General features: G+C 37.9%; 1 protein-coding gene across 2 annotated transcripts in view; it reads left to right on the top strand.

The window, feature by feature from the left end:
- Positions 1-22,658, top strand: part of LOC109623305 (plexin domain-containing protein 2) — a 105,005-nt gene that overhangs the window by 17,638 nt on the left and 64,709 nt on the right. The gene's annotated exons all lie outside the window — the stretch shown is intronic.

Below are 22,658 nucleotides of genomic sequence, written 5' to 3'. Positions count from 1 at the left end.
AACTGTCACCTAGCCCGTAGACAAGCACGGTGCAGGTTCGCAATAGCTTGAGCCAGTAGTACAGGGTTTCACATTTCCCGCTTTTTTGGTGTGGATCCGTTATGATGGCAATATACGTCCTCCACTTAGCGACTACCGGACACAGCAGTTGCTGGGCTACGCCATAGTACAGTGGTTCAGCTGTATTACCTGCAATGTGACTTGTCAGTTGAGGTCCTTTGAAGACCGAATACTTTGGACCCTTCCTTCGAGTGTTTGCTGTTCACGGACTTCCCGGAACATATTAGTTGGGAGGGTTTGTGCAGCCTTACACCTTATGGCCTTCACCTCCAAATCGCCTGCAAAGCTTACTCCTGTCAGGGTCTTTACATTCCTGCGGCATGTATACCAGGTCAAGACATGCCCACCGGACATACAGACCGACTTCCCTATCTTAACGGACTTTTTGGCGTCCACCATAGGTAGCTGAATCAAGGGCTCGTGCTAGGGCTCGTGTGTCCCTGCCGGGCCTTTTCTTACCCGAACGGCTGTGGTGGTCACCCGCATCTCGCACTATTACCGCAGTGCCACGACAAGCCCTTGAGAGCTCTCACCAAAGACCTCTTCCGCCAAATATTTGCTCGAAAATCATTTTACCTTGTTCGGTACGAGTACCTACGTTGAATTCTGCATACGTTAGCTCCAAGACTCACGAGCTTGGCATCACTTTTCATCGCCTTCAAAACCTCTGAGTGCATGTACCGTCTTGATGACGAGAACGTTATCCTTTTCGCACTTGGTACCTACCCTCCTACCTGTCCTTGACTCGGTGCCCTTGTGGTCCTGTCCCTGTTTCTTTTTCCTCTTCATCTTCTGCCTATCCACTAGGCGCCCTCACCTGATGTTATGATTGAGGACCTACACAACCCCGATCTTCCTTCAATTCAGGACAAGTCGGCCCTTCCCTGCATTCCGTTACGCCTGGCGGAGGTCTGACTTTCCGACATTATTGCCCTTCACTATACACAACTTTTTGGCCCTGCGAGCTCCGCCTGGTAGCGCCTTTCTTGACGACTGTCTGGTACCGATCTGCGATTGAAACAATTGCGTCTTGTGCTTGTGTATCCTTCGGGTTACCCGCGAATGCGAAGGCTTCCATCTGGGTAGACTTTGGTACCTCAGCCCCACGGACTCTGCTTCTGCCGCATTTGCCATGAATTCGTCGCGATCGCGCTTGGCCACCATCCTTGACTTACTAAGTCTCTGCTTGAGGTCCTTGCTGATGTTCGATTTCTTAGGTCACGAAGTCAATGATGGAGTCAAGCGGCTGTGCAGACACCTTCATGGCAGACAGTCCATACCTGCTCTTATTGATGAATCAAAGAAGAAGAAGCGGTCGGATTTATTATAGATCTTATTGATGAATCAACTAATAGTGGTATAGCAAATAAGTATCCAAATTAAAACAGCTGCGAAATGAAGGATCCTTTAGCTCTAATTAAAATTCACAAAAAAAAAAACGCTGCCCAACCGGTTTTTTTTTATCTGTATTAACGAGATTTTTAGCCCTAGGCTAGTTCGTCTCGGGACCCACGCTTTACTTCCCTTCCGAAGGAAGAACTCACATTTTGTGAGTTTGTCGGGAGTGGGATTCGATCCCAGGTCCTCGGCGTGATAGTCAAGTGTTCTAACCATCATACCAGGTCCGCTCCACAACCGGTATCTCTTTTGCTGAACTTTTAAAGCTAAATTACAGTATTGTTGAAACCTGCGCTTTTCTAACCATCAAGGTTCAATGCACATTTCCCGCTGTCCTACAGTTTCTTTTTAAGAATATTCCAAGTGCAATTAACTGCACAGTGCTAAAATGTTTCAATTGCACCGGTTGTTCATTTGGCGGCTATGACTGCATTATGTAGTGAACGGACGTCACAACTAGTTATTATGTACATACCTCCTTACTAGCGGTGCGGTGCACACTGTTGCGGATGGCCCAAAAACGTGATCGAAATTGTTTTGACCATGAAAACATGATTTTTGATCTTTGGTGTCTTCGGCAAAGTTTTTCTATAAAATAAGCCCTAATTTATGGAAAAATCAGTTTTGTGATCAATCCCCCTAAAAGTGAGAAACGGTTTCTAACTTTTTTATTTGTAAACTAAAAAAATATGTTTGTTCAGAGAAGTTGTAGGCAATTTTACTAGAAACAACTTTGCCGAACATACAAAATTTCTATCTTTTGATTTGTATGTACATTTGAGGCGTTTTTATGAAGCACCCCTAAAAATCAGTTTTTTGCTTATAACTTTTTCTATGAATTTTTCACGATTTCCAAATGTTCTAGCAAATGTTTCGCCTTATTAAAACGCGTAACTTTTGCGAAGAAAGTATATATCTATCTCTCATATTTATCATGTTATTGAAAATTTCACTTTAAAAAATGCCTATGTTTGACATACCGATTTGTTAACTTTCGCACGTTTTCGCAGACCAGGATTTTCACATTTGAAAATATGGAACGAGTTTTATCTATTGCAAATATAGCCAGTTTTAGCCTGATTTCGCCTGCATATTTAAATTCACATACTAGAAATGACTATCATTATAAAATGTGTTATTGTAAAATGATCAAGATATCAAAAAAATGTACTTAGTGCTTTTCTTACATGATTTTCCCACATGAACACGCAAAAACGTTTTCACAGAATCACTTGGAACTGCATCAGATGACTTTCCCAAAAAATTTAAGTTTTTTTTTTAAGATAAACAGTGGCTCTCATAGTAGTACAATAAGTCTCTTCCACAGAATAATCGATATTTTCAAATGCCCTTGCTAATGCTCATAAAATTTTTCGTGTTCATGTACACTTTGCGAAAATGTTAATTTGCAGAAGGTTCAAATAACAACAACTGATGTTTCGATTAATATTGATTTTTAATTTGTTTACTTGAAAAATGAAACTTATCTGTTTATATTAACACATATATATCATTGATTACTGTCATCATTAAATGTATTGCTTCCAGTTACTGTATATATGTTTTTCTGTCCGAAGCACAAGAGTCACGCAACAAAGACACCAGGAATTACAGAAAGGATCATAGACGTAAGTTTCCAAAAATCTAAACTAACACAGATCTCCTACATCGTCTGCTTGAAACATCTGATCCCATAATAAGGAATATTGGACTATTTCCTAAAAAAAAACTAGAACACCATAAACGTAGGATGCGAACAACCTTTTGCTCTAATGACGAGACGACGAGACGAGATGACGAGATAGTAACTGGAAGCAATGAAATAAGTGATGACGTTAATGATAATGATAAATATGCGTTAATAATAACAGATATGTAATAATTTTCAAGTAAACAAATTGAAACCAAATTTTAATCGAATCATTAGATGCTGTTATTTAAACATTCTGAAAATTTACATTTCTGCAAAGTGTACATGAACTCGAAAAATTTTATGAGCATTAGCAAGATCATTCAACAATATCGTTTATTTTGTGGAAGAGACTTATCGTACTACTACGAGAGCCACTGGTTATCTGAAAAAAAAAAACTTAAATTTTATGGGAAAGTCACCTGATGCAGTTCCAAGTGATTCTGTGAAAACGTTTTTGCGTCTTCATGTGGAAAAATAATGTAAGAAAAGCACTGAGTACATTTTTTGACATGATGATCATTTTACAATAACACATTTTATAATGATAGTCATTTCTAGTATGTGAATTTAAATATGCAGGCGAAATCAGGCTAAAACTGGCTATATTTGCAATAGATAAAACTCGTTCCATATTTTCAAATGTGAAAATCCTGGTCTGCGAAAACGTGCGAAAGTTAACAAATCGGTATGTCAAACATAGGCATTTTTTAAAGTGAAATTTTCAATAACATGATAAATATGAGAGATAGATATATACTTTCTTCGCAAAAGTTACGCGTTTTAATAAGGTGAAACATTTGCTAGAACATTTGGAAATCGTGAAAAATTCATAGAAAAAGTTATAAGCAAAAAACTGATTTTTAGGGGTGCTTCATAAAAAACGCCTCAAATGTACATACAAATCAAAAGATAGAAATTTTGTGTGTTCGGCAAAGTTGTTTCTAGTAAAATTGCCTACAACTTCTCTGAACAAACATATTTTTTTGGTTTACAAATGAAAAAGATAGAAATCGTTTCTCACTTTTAGGGGGATTGATCACAAAACTGATTTTTCCATAAATTAGGGCTTATTTTATAGAAAAACTTTGCTGAAGACACCAAAGATCAAAAATCATATTTTCGTGGTCAAAACAATTTCGATCACGTTTTTATGCCATCCGCAACAGTGTGCGGTGCACCGAGAAGCGACAATTGCGTAGCTTGATTTGTTCGCCGGCGAAGACGAGATAAATATCGTTCTTACCCGGGTAGAGGCTAATGGCAAACAAAGGACAAAATAATAACTGGTTTTGCCATCATATCTCGTTTTGCCATTCTTCTGTTATTATGAAAAACTTAAAATGGCAAATCGATAGCAAAATATAAAATCATAGCAAATCTTGTCATTGATATGTTATTCATGAATAATGCTAAATACCACATCAATAACAAAAATTACTATCATGGTAAAACTTGCAATTCAGCACCTTGTTTAATGAATTGTATAAAATATCAAAACAATACCATCATTCACATTCCTAGCTAAATTTGCCATTATTTTGATATTGTGAGAAATTATTTATAAACATTAGGCACCATAACATATTTTACTCTTAATATACCATTGACTATTATAGCACCCCGTAGAGATTGCGATGGAGAAATCCAAAATGGTTAATAAGCATATCGCGAATGTTATCGCAAACAACCCTCCGCTGCGCAAACGTTCCTTGATAGGAGAAGCCAGGGTAGATCGCGGGGCAACGGTGGCTACGTTCATCAAAGTGAATTTGATTTTTAAGTTCGTTCCGTTTTGAGTTTTTAATTTCCACAAAATAAAACTGTTTTTACATTGATTGATGAACATAAATTTTATTGAAGAAAAAAAAGAAATAGCTTATTTTACCTTTCTTCTGAATCTACCATTATTTTAAAATTGAATTTGAACAACTAAACCTACCATTATTTTGATCGCCACATAAACAGCTAAATTTGTTCTTATTCTGTTATCAAGAACTCAAGAATGTCATATTTTGTTATTCACCGATAACAGTTAATTTGGGTCTTATTTTGTTATCAATATCTCAATAATAACTTATTTCGTTCTTCAATTTAATCCGTATGCTTTACCATTACTTTGTTATTACAATGGCAAAATAAGTTATTTTTAAGTTTTTCTGCTACCAAAATTTTGTTATTATTTTTGTTATTTTAACTCTTATTTCAAACAAACAAATAACACATTTTGCCATTCAAACATTCTGTTTTAATGGTAAAATTTGCCATTCTTTTGCCATTAAGCTCTACCCGGGTATCAGCAGTAGTCATCTCGCGGTTACCGTACGCGGCCGGAGCGGAGGCTAGACTTTTGTGTTGACTGTAGGCCTATTTTTTACATGCACTAATGTGGAAGCGATTCGGATAGAGATTTCTTTGCCCACTAGGCACTAACAAGCGCGCTGATTTCCATGTGCTGATCTAGCTCTATGTAGGTATTGTGTCGCTCTCGTCAGAAGATTTTCTCATGAATAATAAAAAGATGTATTCAAACATCTCCTTGCTGCTACACAGTGTCTGGTTATTTGATATGGTATATGTAGGTTTCATCTAGATTCACAAATAAAGTCACGTATTTTTTTTTGCTCAAGTCAAGTTTACTGCTTATGCAAATAACGACTTCGTTGAATGAACGGTCTTGATGGTCCAGTGACTATCGTTACTGGTTTGTATGCAGAAGGTCATGGGTTCAATCCCTGGACCGTCCTTTTCCTCATACTTTGTAACATTCTATCTGATAACATCTGATAACATCTGGGACAAAACCAATATGGCCAGGGATGGGACCATTTATTTGCAAAGATTTACATTCACTTGCTATTATGATTTATGAATGTAAATGATTGCAAATGAATGATTCCCAATGATTCCATCCTTGCCAATGGCGATTCCCTAACCTCAAATCTACCTGTATACCAAGTATAAATTCTTGAATTTTTTGAACAAATTAGCTTGTTATAATTGGACAATGACGGGAATAGCTGTATTTTCTCTTTTCTATTTCGATTTTGATCATAAATTCCCTTCAATTGCAAGTTTTAGGGTCGGTGCATTGGTAAAAAGTGAGGTAACCCGACGCCATTGGACAAAACAGAAGCTGAATTTGTTGCGTATTTTTTAACACGTGAATAATCGATTGTTACTAACACAAATCAACTGTTTAATAGTAGATATTTTACCGACTCGAAGTTACCCCTCGAAAATCGCAATGCATAGCTTAAAAATGTCTAAACTCGTGGTTTACGATCTTTATCCTATTCTGTTTCAAGTTTGCCACATTGAGTAGATTGTCGCATCAAATGCAAGTTGCGACATTGTCATTTGTTGGGGGTGATACACAAATTATGACACGCAAAAATTGATTTTAAACCCCCCCCCCCCTTCCCCCCTATGTCACACTTTTTATATGAGACCTCAATATTTTTTGTAAGGGTCGTCACGTTCTGCAAAACCCCCTCTCCCCCTAAAAGCGTGACGTAATATGTGTACGGCCCCTTGTGCGATAGTCAAAATTTGACCTGCATGCTGACGTAGCAGGCGTCACTCACACACTAAAGGTGCTTGTTAGTCCCAAGCAGCTTTCTTCTTGTGCGAGTGTGGTTGATCTGGCGATACTAGAGTAGCTTCTACGGGGCTGCCCATCAAGATCAAGCTTGTTAGGACTTTGTCGCGGATTTATTGGAGCTGTTACGACTACTAAACCACATAACTAAACTCTAGAATGAGTTTCTACAGGTATGATTGTAACAACGACTTACCTATGTATGAATTTCGGTTTGTCTGACTCTCAGGAGTCGATCATAAACAACGTAGACTTCTTGTGAAAGGAGGGGGAGGGTTCTGGCCAAAGGCTACGCTCCACACAATTTTTCAAGTTTTTGTATGGACGAAAGTCTATGAGGGGGAGGGGTGTCTGAATTTGCCAAATTCTAGTCTACGTGGTTTATGAATAGCCGCTTAGAGTCTCGGAAGCTACTGAACCGTTTATGGCGTGAAAATTTGCATGTGGGAGTTTTCGGGATGGGGAAGGATCCTAAGGTGGTTGAGGTCTCTCTCCTTTCTGGAAAGGAAAGATCGCATACATAAGGAACATAACCAATCAAGCAAATTGAACCAATTTTGGCATGCAAAGGCTAGAAAAGCTTCTATGGGGCATAAGTCCCCTCTCCCTTCTCGAAAGGAAGGGGTCCCACATAAATGGAACAGAAATTTCGGCATAACTCGAGAATCAGTCAACCAAATTGAACCAAATTCGGCTTTTGAAGATTCTAAAAGTTTAAAAATGTATCGCTAAATGGAGGTGTGAAGCCCCTTCCCACTCTGGGCTTCGGAACAAATGTAACAGAAATTTTTGCATCATTTGAGAACCAACCTATCAGATAGAATCACCTTTTTAGAAAGCTAGAAATCTTTCTATGGTGGCTTGAAACTTCTCCCCTTTCTGTAAAAAGTGGGCTCCCACACACATTAATTTAAAACTTCAGACGTAACATGAGAACCTACCATGAAATTGAACCAAATGTGGTATGCGGAGGTTCTGCAAGACTGGAATTGAAAATATATCTATGGGGGAAATGTTACAGAAATTTCTGCGTAACTCCAGAACCTACCAAGCGAATAAAACCAAATTCGCCTTTGGGAGGCTCTTGAACACAATAAATATTTCTATGGGGATGTGAGGTTCCTCCCTTTTCAGGAAGGAGAGGCTCCCATACAAATGTAACCGACATTTCTGTATAAAGGCTGTTTGCAGTTCAGAAGGAATTTCTCCACCTATCGCGATGCATGGGAAATTCCTAGCCAGAATCGCTCATTTTTGTTTTAGTTGTAGAACGCAGTTTCAAAGAAATGACAGCGCAAATGGCAGTTGCCGTAGAAAGTCTTCGTCAGGAATCGGTCAGGAAGTTTCTTGAGCGATTCCTTTTGAACACGTAACATACTTAACTCGAGAGCCAACCAAGCAAATTAAGGTTTTGGGAAACAAGAAACGTATCTATGGTGACTGTGAACCTCTCCCCTCTCTGGAAAGGGAGGGGGGTGGTCTCAAGGGTGCTTTAAGCTTAGGTTAGGCTCAGGGGCGTTTCAGCGGGTCTCAGAGGCGTTTCAGGGGGTTCATGGGGGTTTGACGGGGTTACAGAGGGACTCAGGGGTGCTGCAGGAGGTCTCAGGATCGTTTCAGGAGGTTTTATGGACGCTTCAGGTTATGATATGACGCAGTCACATCTCAAATTTGCAAGAGCACAGGTCTGGTTGCCCGCTGATAATGGCCAATCAATCAACTTTTCAGCGCAAACTAACATTTGGTTCTTCAGATTTGTGTTCTTAAAAATTCTAGGTCTAGGTGCAGAGGTCTCAGGGGAGTTCCAGGTAATCTCAGGAGCGTTTTAGGGGTCCCTGGAGCATTTACAGGATTTTCAAGGGGTTTTAGGAGAGAGGGGATGATACGGGCACTTCAGGGGGTTTAAGGGGTGTTTCAGGCGGTCTCAGAGGTGCTTCAGGAGGTCTCAGGGGGTCTCAGGTGCACTCCAGGGGTTCCTGAGGAGTTCAAGGGGATACCTGGAGGTCTTCGGAGCATTTCAGGGTGATTTAGAGGGTCTCAGGGGTTTCAGGGAGGCTTAGAGGGTCTCATGGGGCGCTTTATATTATTGAAATGCTCCTTCTTCTTCTTCTTGGCTCTACGTCCTCACTGGGACTTGGCCTGCCTCGCTTCAACTGAGTGTTCTTTGAGCACTTCTACAGTTATTAATTGAAGGGCTTCCTTTGCCTGCCATTGCATGAATTTGTACATTGTGTGACAAGTACAATGATACACTATGCCCAGGGAATCGAGAAAATTTTCCCGGCCGGATCGGGAATCGAACCCGCCTGCTCTGAAACGCCCCTGAAACCTCCATTATTTCATTGAAACGCTCCCCTGAAAATCCCATGCAGCGCCCCTGAAATGTTATCAAACGTCCCAAAAACCTTCCTGAAGCTATCTGAAATGCCTTTCAGATGACTTGAAACGCCTCTGATGTCATTTTGAACGACACTGCAACTCCCTCCTACTGCCATTGAATCGCCAAAGAAATCTGTCGGAACGCTCTTCAAAAGCTCTTGAACCTTTGTGAAAGAACCCCCTTGGAACTCCCTTTTTTGGGCTATTTGGGAACATTCTGGGAATCTCCTTGGCCTCTCCCTTCCCTATACGTCACCAGTTGGCACCTATTGACGTAGAGGTGTTTTTAATCGGCTCATAAGGAAATACAGAATACTAATTGGCTTTTTTAGCAGTGTTGAGATAATTCCATATTCTGAATCTGCATTCCAAACTGAACCGAAATCCAAATTTTCATGAATTTTGGTGCCCGAGAACCTATTTAAAAATCAATTTGAAGTTTGTATGGGAGCGATTAGTCAAATCACTCCTCGTCGCATTTTGTACTGGGCGGAGCTGTCAAACAGTTGCCCAGCTGTCAAAAGGTGATTTCAAAAAATCTCTTTGTAATTGATTTTAGGTACCAAAATAAAGTTCTAAAAATCTGGAAAAAATCATAGTGGATCAAAAAAAGGTGCTCTTTCATATAAAAACAAAAAAATTAATACATTTTTCAAGATTTAAAAACCCAATTTATTACAACTAAGATCTTTTTTTTGATTGACTGGTTCAATTCCTACATAAATAAATCGTAAATAGATAGAAACAAGAAATCTCATGTGGCTTTTTCTATTGTTGCTCTTGATTGCAAATAGTTAAGTCTGAGTATAATTCAACAAACAAACGTCTTGTCAGGTAAAGATGAATCGGCTAAACGATCACGGTTAATGTTGTGTAAATTTTGCAAGCAACAGTGAAAGCAAATGAGTTCGTCAGCAGCATATTGCGTGGAAGGAAAGGTAGATTACTCTGCTGAGTTTATCTTTCCCCTCCTCGTCCGTCCATGGGAAACGCAAAGACTCCACGACGACGTCGGTCGTCAGATTCACCCTCTTGAGACGAGGATCGAACGAAATGGGCAAAACCGCGATTGCATTTGCTGCAGCCGCCTCGAGGATCCATGCACGATCATCATTACCTTCGGTTGGTGTATAATGGCCATAAAGAAAGCGCAAAGTACGAAAAACAAAAGAAAGGCCAGGGCTGGCCTGGCACACCGAGTCGATCTGAGCTATGTGGTGTGGTGGGATGATCGCACTGCGAGCGCGCCACCCTGCCATCCCCGACAGAAGACAAGACGGAGTTGGAAAACCCTCAACAATCTTCGCGAATTGAATGACGAACTGGAACGTGTGTGGTTGGTGCCGCGGTCTGCCGAGAAGAAATTAAAGCGGAGTAATGAACAGTAAAAAGTGTTACACAAACCCTCTGTATAGGTATGATGTAACAATCTTCCGTCTGTGCTGTTGTCGTTGTCGTCGCCGTCGTCATCGTTGTGGTCGTGGTCAGCACTTCATTCATGATAAGTGCTGAATAGCAGCGAGCATTTTTGCTCGAGTTACACCGCTCAGCCGTATCATATGGCTGAATCGTTGACTGAAGTACGACTTGTGGAAATGAAACCAAGAGCGCACCAATAGCCCAAAACTACCTATTTCAGACGAACTAGCTACGTGCGATACGTTTAGATGTTTGTAGGTCTTTCGGTTGGAACTGCCTAGTATTGCAATACGATGGCCAAATCGTGAGCCGTAAGAAAAACACACCGCGACAAGCGCGAAACAATGAGGTAGTCGGTCGACAATGACGAAGGTGTTGGTCGGTGGTCTGGAAAATGGTTTTGATTTTTTTTTGTGTGAGGGTGGCAGACTGCCCATAAAATGTGCTGATTAGGTAAGCGCTAATTATGCTGACGCTACTGGCGGTATTTCGTTACAACCTAGCCTCGTAAACATCTTTCGAGGGACAAAGTTTACTAAAATTTACTGACTGATTTACCTTCTTCTTCTTGGCGTAACGTTCTCACTGGAACAAAGCCTGGTTCTAAGTTATGTGTCAATGAACACTTCCACAATTATTGACGAGTTTTTTGGTCTAGTCTAGTGGATACCGCATCTGATTTATATGCAGAAGGTCCTGGGTTCAATCCCTGGCTCGTCCTTTTCCTCCTACTTTGTATCTTTCTATCTACTTTCTCGGTACTCTCTTTTCTATATAAACATTTCATATACAGGGTGTTAGGTTCCCGAGTGCAAACTTTTTAAAGGGTGATAGAGGACCATAAATGAAGAAAAAAATTGTTCTACGCATATGGTCAAATCTCAACCGTTACGTAGTTATTGAACTTCCCATGTTTATGACTCTTATTGCCTTAACTGGCAATAACTTGAAAATGGTCAAACATATCGAAGTTTTTTTACCCTTATTCGAAAGATTATTGAATTTTCTAACAAATGGTATCTTTGAATCGATTGGTTTAGTTAAATAACTAAGTTTTCTAGAGCAAAATGGCTAAAAATAGTGTATTTTTATTGGTTGTTGACAATTATCTTTGAAACATGCGTAATCAATAAAAATTCTTTCTTTGGCAAAGTTGTGGCCTCTGTTCCACTCTACAATTCGTTCTTTGACGCCAAACTTCTAACTCTTATCGTTTTTTTTGCAATTTTGATTTAAATGTGCGGCACAATGCGCAAAAAAGTGCCTTCCATGACAGTTGCAAATTTATGATCTGAAATACGATGTTAAAATCGAAATTGCAACAAAACGATAAGAGATAGAAGTTTGATGTCAAAGAACGAATTGTAGAGTGTAACAGGGGCCACAACTTTGCCAAAGAAAGAATTTTAATTGATTACGCATGTTTCAAAGATAATTGACAAAAACCAATAAAAATACACTATTTTCAGCCATTTTGATCTAGAAAACTTAGTTATTTAACTAAACCAATCGATTCAAAGATGCCATTTGTTAGAAAATTCAATAATCTTTCGAATAAGGGTAAAAAAACTTCGATATGTTTGACCATTTTCAAGTTATTGCCAGTTAAGGCAATAAGAGTCATAAACATGGGAAGTTCAATAACTACGTAACGGTTGAGATTTGACCATATGCGTAGAACAATTTTTTTCTCCATTTATAGTCCTCTATCACCCTTTAAAAAGTTTGCACTCAGGAACCTAACACCCTGTATACACGTCGTATGTACATAGCCATCGCTAGAACTAGAAACGGATTGACAATAATAAGCTGTTTCTCTTCCTTCCAACTTTTAGAGTACGGTTTAAATCTGTCATACAACGTCTACAAGTTATACATCCAAGCGAATTGTGCCGCTTCTCAGTAATTCACACTATTTGTCACTTTACGCCTGGCATCCACGCACAAAGCGTGAACCCCTATGCCAAAAATTTCCCCTATGCCAAACGTTTCCCAGCAACACTCCGACAACCGCATGCACAACCTTGTGAAGGCGCACAGGACTCAACGGCCTTTTGGCAAGAAGCGATTGCAATCATCATTTCCGCCCCATCCCCATATTGACCTGCAACCAGTGCTGTCATCGTAAAATCAGAGCTGGTTACCCAAGATTTCAAAATAGCTGCGCTCCCTATGATGCTACATGCTCCCAGAATAAAGCAAATAAAACATTTTTTGCAATTTCTCATCGTAATAGGCTGTTTTATCTCACGCATATCTGACAGGAAAACGCCTATTTTCCCACACCAAATTAACAGTGCTGTAATGGTTCATTACAGCACTGATTTGCGTTGCGTAATGAACCATTACATCACTGTTTTCAGTTTTGATCAACTTCTTGATGCTTTTTGGATGCAGTTTTGAAAAATTGTGACAACTGCACAGTATAACCTGCTATGATCAGATTTTCTTAAACATGTCTATGAGCATCAGTATGCAGTTTGATGAAAAAGTTTTGTTTGAAACTTCCCTCAAGCGGTAATTTATGAACTTGCAAAAAACGTTGTACGCAACTCGGTGCAGAACTCGATTTTTACAGCACTCGTCGTAATTATCCAACTCGGCAAGTCTCGTTGGATAAATGTACGACTCGTGCTGTAAAAATCGTCATTCTGCACCTTGTTGCGTAAACTACTATTCCCGCTCACAAAAAAGTGTTAATCTTAGATGGGAAAATTGCGCTCATCATATACCAAAAATAGTGTAATATTTTTTCGGCATTCCAAAAAAGAAAATGGCGATCTCAGATTCGAAAACAGCACTCATCGTAAATTAAAAACAATGTGAAAGTTTCTGCGCTCTTCAATGAGTTGCATTTATGCATAAAAAAATTGGGATCTCATATCAAATGATCCCAAAATATATCATTAACTAAGTAATGTATAGAATCTCTGGCCATGATTTTGGTATATTGCCCGTAGCGAATATTTATAGATTCCGACGCAAAACAAAATGAATAGGCTCATTTTCCGCGTAGCAGCACTATATATCCCAAGTAACCACAAGAATTATATCATAACATTAATTCAATCGTATTATACTTTAGCTAATGCGAGATAACTGTTATTCTACACCTGTCCAGTAATAAAGCGTTTAATCTACATTATGAAAGCATTGAAGCATTATGGGATTTTGACAGTTTGGTATAGTTCTATAAGGCAGTTGTTTAATGCTTCATTGCATTACCATATTAAAAGCTTTATGACAATCAATAATGCAAGAATTTAATTATTTTATATATGCCTTTACTAATGCTTTCATCGTTGTAAACAGAAAAAAACATCAGTTCGAAAAAAAAATCTGTACATCCTTTTTAAAAACACAATCATTCAAAAACCAAATTTTCATGGATTGCTGCGTAGAACTTGGATTATCATGTTCAGATGTTGCTGTTTGAAAATGTTTGTTGTGTATGGTTTTTATGGTTTCTGGTTGGAACATGAAGACAATCAGATGCTGAGGGAACAAAAATTATGTAGGGTTGAGGTATTGGTTTCCTTAAATAACATAGTGACCCGATTTCATAAAAGAAATGGTAGAAGTGAGCACGCATGAAAACAATAAGAGCAGAATCAACACAGACTAATTTATATCTTTGTATTATCTTCGTTTGTGGAATCAATCAGCTCTGTAATCGCTTGTTTTTGAACGAATTTGGGATGGTAAGATAACTGATGACATTCAGACCCCAGCACAACTTTTTGGAGCTGCTGAAAACACAACTCAATAAAGCTCGAGCTGAGTATACGTTACTTTATGTTGCACATTTTTTCAGGTGCAACATACATGGTAGTCGTAGCACAGCGTTAGCGCGTCCGAGTTTCATCGCGGTCCAGTTTCAGCCGTCTAGGTTCAATTCCCGAATAGAATAAAAAACATCAGAGTGAAGAGTATCGGAACAGGTATGAGAAGATAAAAATAAACAGAAAAATGAAAAAAAAAACTTTTTTTCTTTCGTTGACATGATGCTTTATGTATGCATTTCATACTATTTCATTGCATTAGCTACAGTGTATCAAACAATTGTCCGTACAGCAAATTTTTTGTCAAAATAATTTTTCGTTCTAATGTTAATAACTTTTTTATGCGTCAATCAGAAACGCTGAAATTTTGACCAATCTTGAATCATATATTAATGCTCCATTGGTGAAATTTTGAGAGAGATTGAATTCGTTTTCTGAAAGTTATAGAACTTTTAGTAAAACTTATGATTTTTGAACACATTTTTAAAACATTAAATCCAATTGACTTGAAATGTTGTACACGGGTAGATACTATACCTATCTCACCACATTCCAAAAGTTGTGTCAATTGATTCAAATTTGACTGAGTTATAGTGGAAAACAGACGAATATAGAAGCCGCCGCCCAAGTGGCGCAATTTCCTACTCGATGATTTTTTTATTTTTATTCTTTTTTATTTTTTTTTTTTGGTGTTACATTTTATACCTTAGGCTTTCATATGCAGCTATGTTTGGGGTTTTATATTCTCTACAAAAAATATGTGCTTATGTAGTTAACGATGTTTAAAAATTTACCATATTTTGCACATAGAATATGCCAAACGTTTTCCACCAATTAAAGTGCATTAACTGAACGAAAAATCCATAGGACCTACTCTTCATATGTAGTTTAGTAGGTCCTGTATAAAAATATTACATTAAGAGAGTCTAAAAAAGTTGAAAACACTTGGCACTTTTATTGATCAAAATATGATAAATTTCCAAATGACACTCTGAACATATACAGATTTTTCATATTTTTTGTAGTGAACATAAAACCTTAAACGAAGCTGCATATGAAAGCCTTAGGTATAAGCTGTAACACAAACAAAATTGAAAAGATTTCACAAAGTATATATTGAGATATAATGTTTTAAAAATGTGTTCAAAAATCTTATAAGTTTTACTAAAAGTTCTATAACTTTCAGAAAACTGATTCGATCTCGCTCAAAATTTTAACAATGGAGCAATAATATATGGGTCAAATTGGTCAAAATTTCAGCGTTTTTAATTCACGTACAAAAAAGTTACAAACATTTAAATCAAAAATTATTTTGACCAAAAAATTGCTGTACGGACAATTGTTTGATACACTGTATATGGTACAAGCATTTTATATACTTTAGCAATCATAATCACCACAGTAAAGCTGGCTTTAAATCAATAATAGTAGCGCCACTTTCGACTTTAAATATGCTTTAATGGTACCTATATGACAAAACAAATTTATATCGCATGTCATAATACACCATAAAGCGAAATTAATGCTCTTTATCCAGCGTCATGGTTACTTGGGTAACCGGTTCAGATATGTTATATTGCCACGACATCACACATCCAAGTACGGGAATTTATTTTTCGTCCGAGGTTGGAACTCATTGCCAAGTATAGCCTGTCCAATGAATCATCTTTCATAGCGTTCAAGAGAGGATGTATTGAGCATTTTAGATAGTTGAATAATTAGTAATGTAAGATAGTTAACAGAACAATTGAATTGTTATTAATTATTGTAGTAAACATGGCGCTCGTTCAACTAAATATTACCAGTGTAACAAGAAAAAAGACAATTGTCTTAAGTTACTGAATAAATGCAATAAAGTGGAATAAATAAATAAATAAGAATTTATCCAGGAATTCTGCCAAGTTTTTCTTCCTCCAAAAACTAATCCAGGTGTTTTTGCAGGCATTCATCCTGAAATTTCTTTGAAACTTTCTCGAGTTTTTTTTTAGAAATTCCTCCAGGGATTCTCTAACAAATTTGTCTAGGTCTAGGAATTTCCCCAGAGATTCCTTTAAAAATTTCTCCAGGGATTCCTCTAAGAAGTCCTCTATGTATTCCTTCAGGTCTCTCAGAAGTTCTCCAGGATTTTCTCTAAGAATTCCTTCAGAAACTTCTCCAATACTTTCTCCGGGAATTTCTCCAGGAAATCCTTTAAAAACGCCTGCAAAAACTCATCCAGAAAATACTCCAGGAACTCCTCCCAGTATTTCTCTAGCAGTACTTCCAAAAATTCCTCAAGGAATTTCTCCACGAATACCTTCAGGAACCAGTTTTGTACCTTTCAAACATCTGTTTGAATAAGCCATTTTTAAAAGTGACCGGGTCACCTTTTGACAGTCCATATTCGCATAGTTGACGTAAGCGCCACTGTAGTTTTCAACAGACTTTTAAAATTTTAACAATGAATAATGGAAAGTTTAAGATTTTCTTCACGTTTGTAACGTCGCCTATGCAGTTGAGCTTTTCATATTTTTTTCAACGGGAAACGGCAATACATACATACTTTGTTTTGGCATTCATATATACTCCATATCCATACTAAATAAACAAGAGATACTAGTAAATATTTCAATAAACTATTTGGAAAATAAATAAACGAGAAAAAACATAAATCATTTCTGTGTAACAGCCACAACTCAAACATAGAGTTTTATGCAATTTTCATCGAAATATGTCATATCTGCAAAATGTTCTATCATACCCTTTGGCACTCTCGGTCTTGAAAATCAGACGATATATATTATTTTGTCCGGCGTTTTGGCCATGGGATGTGGCCCATTACAGGGAAAAACTGGTCCACATAGACCACATCCTATGGCCGGAACGTCGAGCAAAATAAAATAAATCGTTTGAGTTTCAAGACTGAGAGTGCCAAATTCCTCCGATTAACATAATTCCAGTCGTTTGACAAGAACAAAAAAAAAGTACCTACTATCATAACACAACCTCCATACATGCATATGATAGCACAGCTAATCCTTTGGATAAAACTGTTTTGATGGTGACAATTGACCAACTGGTTCATGACGATATGAGTAAAAGTATGCAAAAACGTGTCCAGTTCTTTAAGAGGTACTTGAAAAATATGGTTTGGTTAAATTAGCCTCAAATATATAAAGCTCATTCCAGCATTTCACGCAAGAGTGCACAATATTCATGAACACAATGCACCGCATAATATTTATTGTTTACGTTTTTTTTTGCATTTACCATTGTTCGTGAACTTATCTAGCCTTCATATCAGTGGAACGTCTAGTTCGTCTTATTGTAGTGCATCCTTCCATTAGCGCTTCCAAGGCATATGCCAAATTCCACCTAGGGTAAACGTACTAATAGCGATGTTACATTTAGCTTAGCTTAGCTAAACATTGTCAATGGTCAATGTTCCCCGAGATGAACTAGCCTAGTGCTAAAAATCTCGTTAATACAGATAAAAAAATAAAATGGTCAATGCGCAATGCTCATCCGCAATTGGGTTCTTTAGGGGTATCCGGATTATTCCATAATCGGATTCTCTGCCCAAAAATTAGTCGAAATCTAAAATTTCATAATTTTTGGATTCCGGAAACTATTTTTAAAATGCATTTAAAGTTTGTATGGGGAAATTTTTTTGTTCGGGTCGAACTGTCACTTTAACGATTGAACTGTCATTCTATCCACGAAAATTAAAACTGTTTTGTTAATTTAACCATCAAAACAAAGGTGTTGGAATTCAATAAAACCACGTTATACTCAGAAAAATGAGCTCTTTCGATTAGGCTATAGAAAATAGCAATATTTTATTCACTAGACAACCCAATTGATCTAAACTGGTATAAATTGTAATGAGATCCAACTGAAGAAGGGACTGGGTCACTCCACTTTAGTGCAATTTAAGCAGCTCATACATTTTGGCTCAATATCGGTGCCGGCCAAGTCCATACGGTCAGTTGGAAAGGGAAAGGAATGTCAGAGTGTGATGGTTGTTGCTATTAGAGACCGAGTGCACTCTGCGTCCTCCCAACCTGCACGGATGGGGTATTTGTTAAGAGCGTAAGGATATGAGATCTGGGAGTCACCTTTGGTCGGTGATGCATACAAATTTGCATACAAATCAGAAGCGGTAGCCACTAGACCACCAAGTCCGTCTACTAAGAGAGCCTTTACCCTACTCTACCCATTAACTGCGTTAACTGTTTGACATTGTTCAGGGGTAGTGTAGATACTAGACTATGCTTTTACTTTCTTCCTCATACTGTCAAGTGTGTGTGCGCAGCGCATGTGACTACGTTCGATGCTTGCTACGATTGCGGTGACGACGGCGTATCGCGCTGTAAATCGGTGCGCAAGGCATTGCGCCAGCAGCTCTAGCCGCCATAGCACGCTGACTGCAACTAATTAAGCTTCCCCGAATCAATTAAATCATTACTCTCAAGCATGGCGTTCCTCTTTATTTTTCTTTCTTTATCTGTCTGCCCCATGCGGTTGGTTGTTGCCAAACGTTGTTGCGATCGTTGTTTGTATGCCGGACAGCTGGTGGCTTTGTTTGTGTTCGACGATCGTCGTCGTAAATCTATGCGTCATTCAGTGGGAGTTTTGGTGATCAGAGGTTCCCAACTTTGTCATACATGCGCAATACATACACATTGATTACAATTCTCAAATCAATTCTGCTATTGGCTCTATCAATAAACTACTCCTATTTATGTTATTTTATCATACGTTAGTTCATTATAATAAGGAGTTGTAGAAAATCTGAATCGTATTGTAAAAAAAATACAATTACCAATTTATAAAATTCATAACAATTTCGTACCAGTATAATTTTCAACAAGCTTCAACATAAGAATGACATCAGTTGCCAAAAGATGATCTTTTCGTTTTTCAAACAGTAGATCTATTTATAATTTCTTTAAAACTTGACGATCTAAACTTATCATTTTCTGAACCGAGATGAAATTCGGATCACTATGGTTGTGATTGATTTGAAGGTCTCTACAATATTGAGTTATGGGTACTTGATTTTTTATTAGTAAATATGTATATACTAAACTAGCAGTCCCGGCAAACGTCGTCCTGCCTGCCTACTATGTATTTTGACATCCGGTTCCATGAACAAATGCCCCTCAAAATGTAATTTCAGACTTTCCCGTTTTTCTTATCTTCCCGGTCACTTTTTATAATTATGTTTTCGTACGAACACGTCGGAGTCCTGGCGGAATGCAACAGTGAAAGAATTATATCGATCTGTTGACCCGTTCCCGAGCCTATTAGTGACATACAAACACCATTCCATTTTTATTTATATAAATACAAAAAAGATAACAAAAGAAGGCAAATATCACAGAAAACTTGATCATAATATTTCTTTCTTGATCGAAATTATAGAGTTTGTGCACTGCATCAAAGTTGCAATCCACTGCTGCTACACGTTGCACACAGATGCACTGCACTATTTGCAGTCGCACGCGACTGTTGCTGATCGTTGATGCTGTTGGGCACGTTTGCCAATAAATGTTGTTGCTGTTGTTGCTAGTCGTGATGCGCGAGGGATCCGCCTCCACTACTAGAGACTGATGTCATCGTCGTCACTGCGTTGCCGCAACGCAACCGTTGTCTTGTTTTTCACCAGTACAACAAACTCGCTAATAACGCGCCCGGCTCGCTCAATTAACCCTGGAGATCTTTGGGAGATGATTGCGTAGCGTGGTTTGCCTTTCTCTATACGACTGGATGTACTGGAGAGGCTACGTATTTTCTGAGTAGGGTAGATGTACTGGTTTTGATCATGTACCATTTCGGATCACATTTCTTCTTTCTTGGCATAACGCCCGCACTGGGAAAAAAACATGTTTCTCAGCTTAATATGTTCTACCAGCACTTCCACAGTTGTCAACTAAGCGCTTTCTCTATTAATGCATATATACATCTTGTGGCAGGCACGAAAATACATTATGTCCAAGGAAATTTTGTTTTACGAAAACTTTCTGAACCGACCAAGAATCGAATCCGTCACCCCAATCAATGCCATGCTGAATGCCCACGCCTTTGAGGCTGTGGCTATATATAAAAGGCGGCCATCTTTGTACTGTAGCAACCTCGTCCTAACGAGTCTGGAATAACAAAGAGGAGAAACGTCAAAATTGGAACAGCCGATTTGCTGTCATCCCCATAGTTCCAATCGAGCAGGAGACCTGTCAAAACGACCAGGATTCGCCACTTTGGTATACTCGAGACACTTTACCTCGTCCTTAAATCAATTTTAGATGACATTTGGATCAAAATATAAAATTTTGGTATAAGAGGGTTGAATTTTTTTTTTCACAATAATCATAAAACTGCCCATATTCGCATAGTCGATGTAAGCGCCACTGCACTTTTCAACGTACTTTTGGAATTTTAACAATGAATAAATATAAAGTTTAAGACTTTTTCCGCGTTGACATCTAACTATGGGTTAGATCTCGTGATCTTTTGAATAAAACTGGTCACAAATATGCACACGCGTTAGATATTTGCTTTGTACGGTGGCATTGCCAATGGTGCTTACATCGACTATGCGAATATGGGCAGAAAATCTTAAAATGTATTTGTTTTAAAAAATCGGTATCCCAGATAGGCTTTTAGAAAAAATAAAAGTGTAGGGATGCTCAGAAAAAAAAACTAGCAAAATCATAAACCAAAATTCATTAAATTGTGAAATTAAAAGAATTATCGTCCAAAGATGACGACAAATGATATTTAGATCAACATAAAAAATGTGGGAATTATAGGGTTAATAGACTGAACACAGGCTCCACTCAAACAAAATGTCAAGCGGTTTTGATCAAATTTATTGTCAATTTTTAATTTTTAAGTTTGCAATAATATAGGTTCATGCTCGAGTAAAATCTTATAACTATATTCCTCTCTTTTTATTTTCAGGTAATGGCAATGAACTGAATGACCATCGGTTGTGGAAGAAGTCTGAGTAGTAATACCATACACTGAGGATACTGTTCGTATGTTTTCCATAGTTTACAGCTTATCAATCAGTTATTTTTATTTTTTTCATCATTTCATAGTTCTCGTATGCATTTCATACTTTGAAATGCGAAATCCATAAGTCTTGTCGTATGAAAAATATCATAAGAAGCATCGTATGAAAATCATAAGATGTGTTATGAAACACCATTGTTAAAAAACAACAAAACTTTTATTGGCTTCTAACCACTTCAACGTCCGAAGCGTCGATGGGCGAATAAGTAAAGCACGCACTCGCCAACCTTGACGTTCCTGGTTCGATTCCAGGTTGCGATTTTTTTTAATTTGTGCAAAATATTTCTAAAAAATAAGTGTGATAGTCATACGACATAGTTTCAGTTTTTATACGTTATCGGTATGATTTTCATATGTGAGTGTTATGAAATTTTTACAGTAACAGTATGACAATAATAGTTGGCGCTTTGAATCCAAAATCATAGTTCGTAACTATGATTTATTGCAAGAAACTCTTGTGGCAAAAAAAAACATAGTTGATTCGTATGATTTTCGGAGTTGCAGTATCCTCAGTGTACGAATAATGGCAAATAATAGAAAACATATTTAGATTGTTAATACTACACAACTACATGAACCATATGAAAGGCAAAGCCTAAAGAATACTGGGAAATTTGCCCTGATTTCTCTCTACAGACTACAAATAGGGTCTGAGTACCATAGGTAATCACACGCTCTCAAATTCATCCTTTTCGAAAACAAGCGGTTACGGCACCGATTGGTTCTGTTCGATTTTTTGGAACAAAGCTTTTTCGATTCCTTTTGGCCCCCAAAACAACTGTGCAAAATTTGGGTGCGATTGGTTCCGTCCCCGTATTCCGCATTGCGATTGAAATTTGTATGGAGTTTTGTATGGGAAAACGTGCTTTTTTGCATTTTTCTCCTAAATTGATTTTTTGGTCTAAAACGTTATAACTAATGACGTTGAAGTATAGCCTAGGATATGCCGAAAAACTTTGCCGAAGACCGTAAAAAGACCCGACACTTGTTAAAAAATTTATAACGTACAGATTGTCCGGTGGTGCTTAACATTTAACATGTAAAGGAATAACATCAATAATAAAATCTAAATTTTTGGCCCATGTTACTAAGCGAATAACTTTTTTCACAAGCGTCGGATCACTTTGCGGTCTTCGGCAAAGTTTTTCGGCATATCCTAGGCTATGCTTTAACGTCAATAGTTACATGGTATTAGACACTAGAATTCAACTTATGAATAAAATGCAAAAAAATACGTTTTCCCGTACTAACTTCCACACAAATTTCAATCGCAATG

This window comes from Aedes albopictus, chromosome 3 (assembly GCF_035046485.1).
Source record: "Aedes albopictus strain Foshan chromosome 3, AalbF5, whole genome shotgun sequence".
Lineage (NCBI taxonomy): Eukaryota > Metazoa > Arthropoda > Insecta > Diptera > Culicidae > Aedes > Aedes albopictus.
Note: the sequence above shows the minus strand (reverse complement) of the source record. Positions and strands in the feature narration are given on the sequence as shown.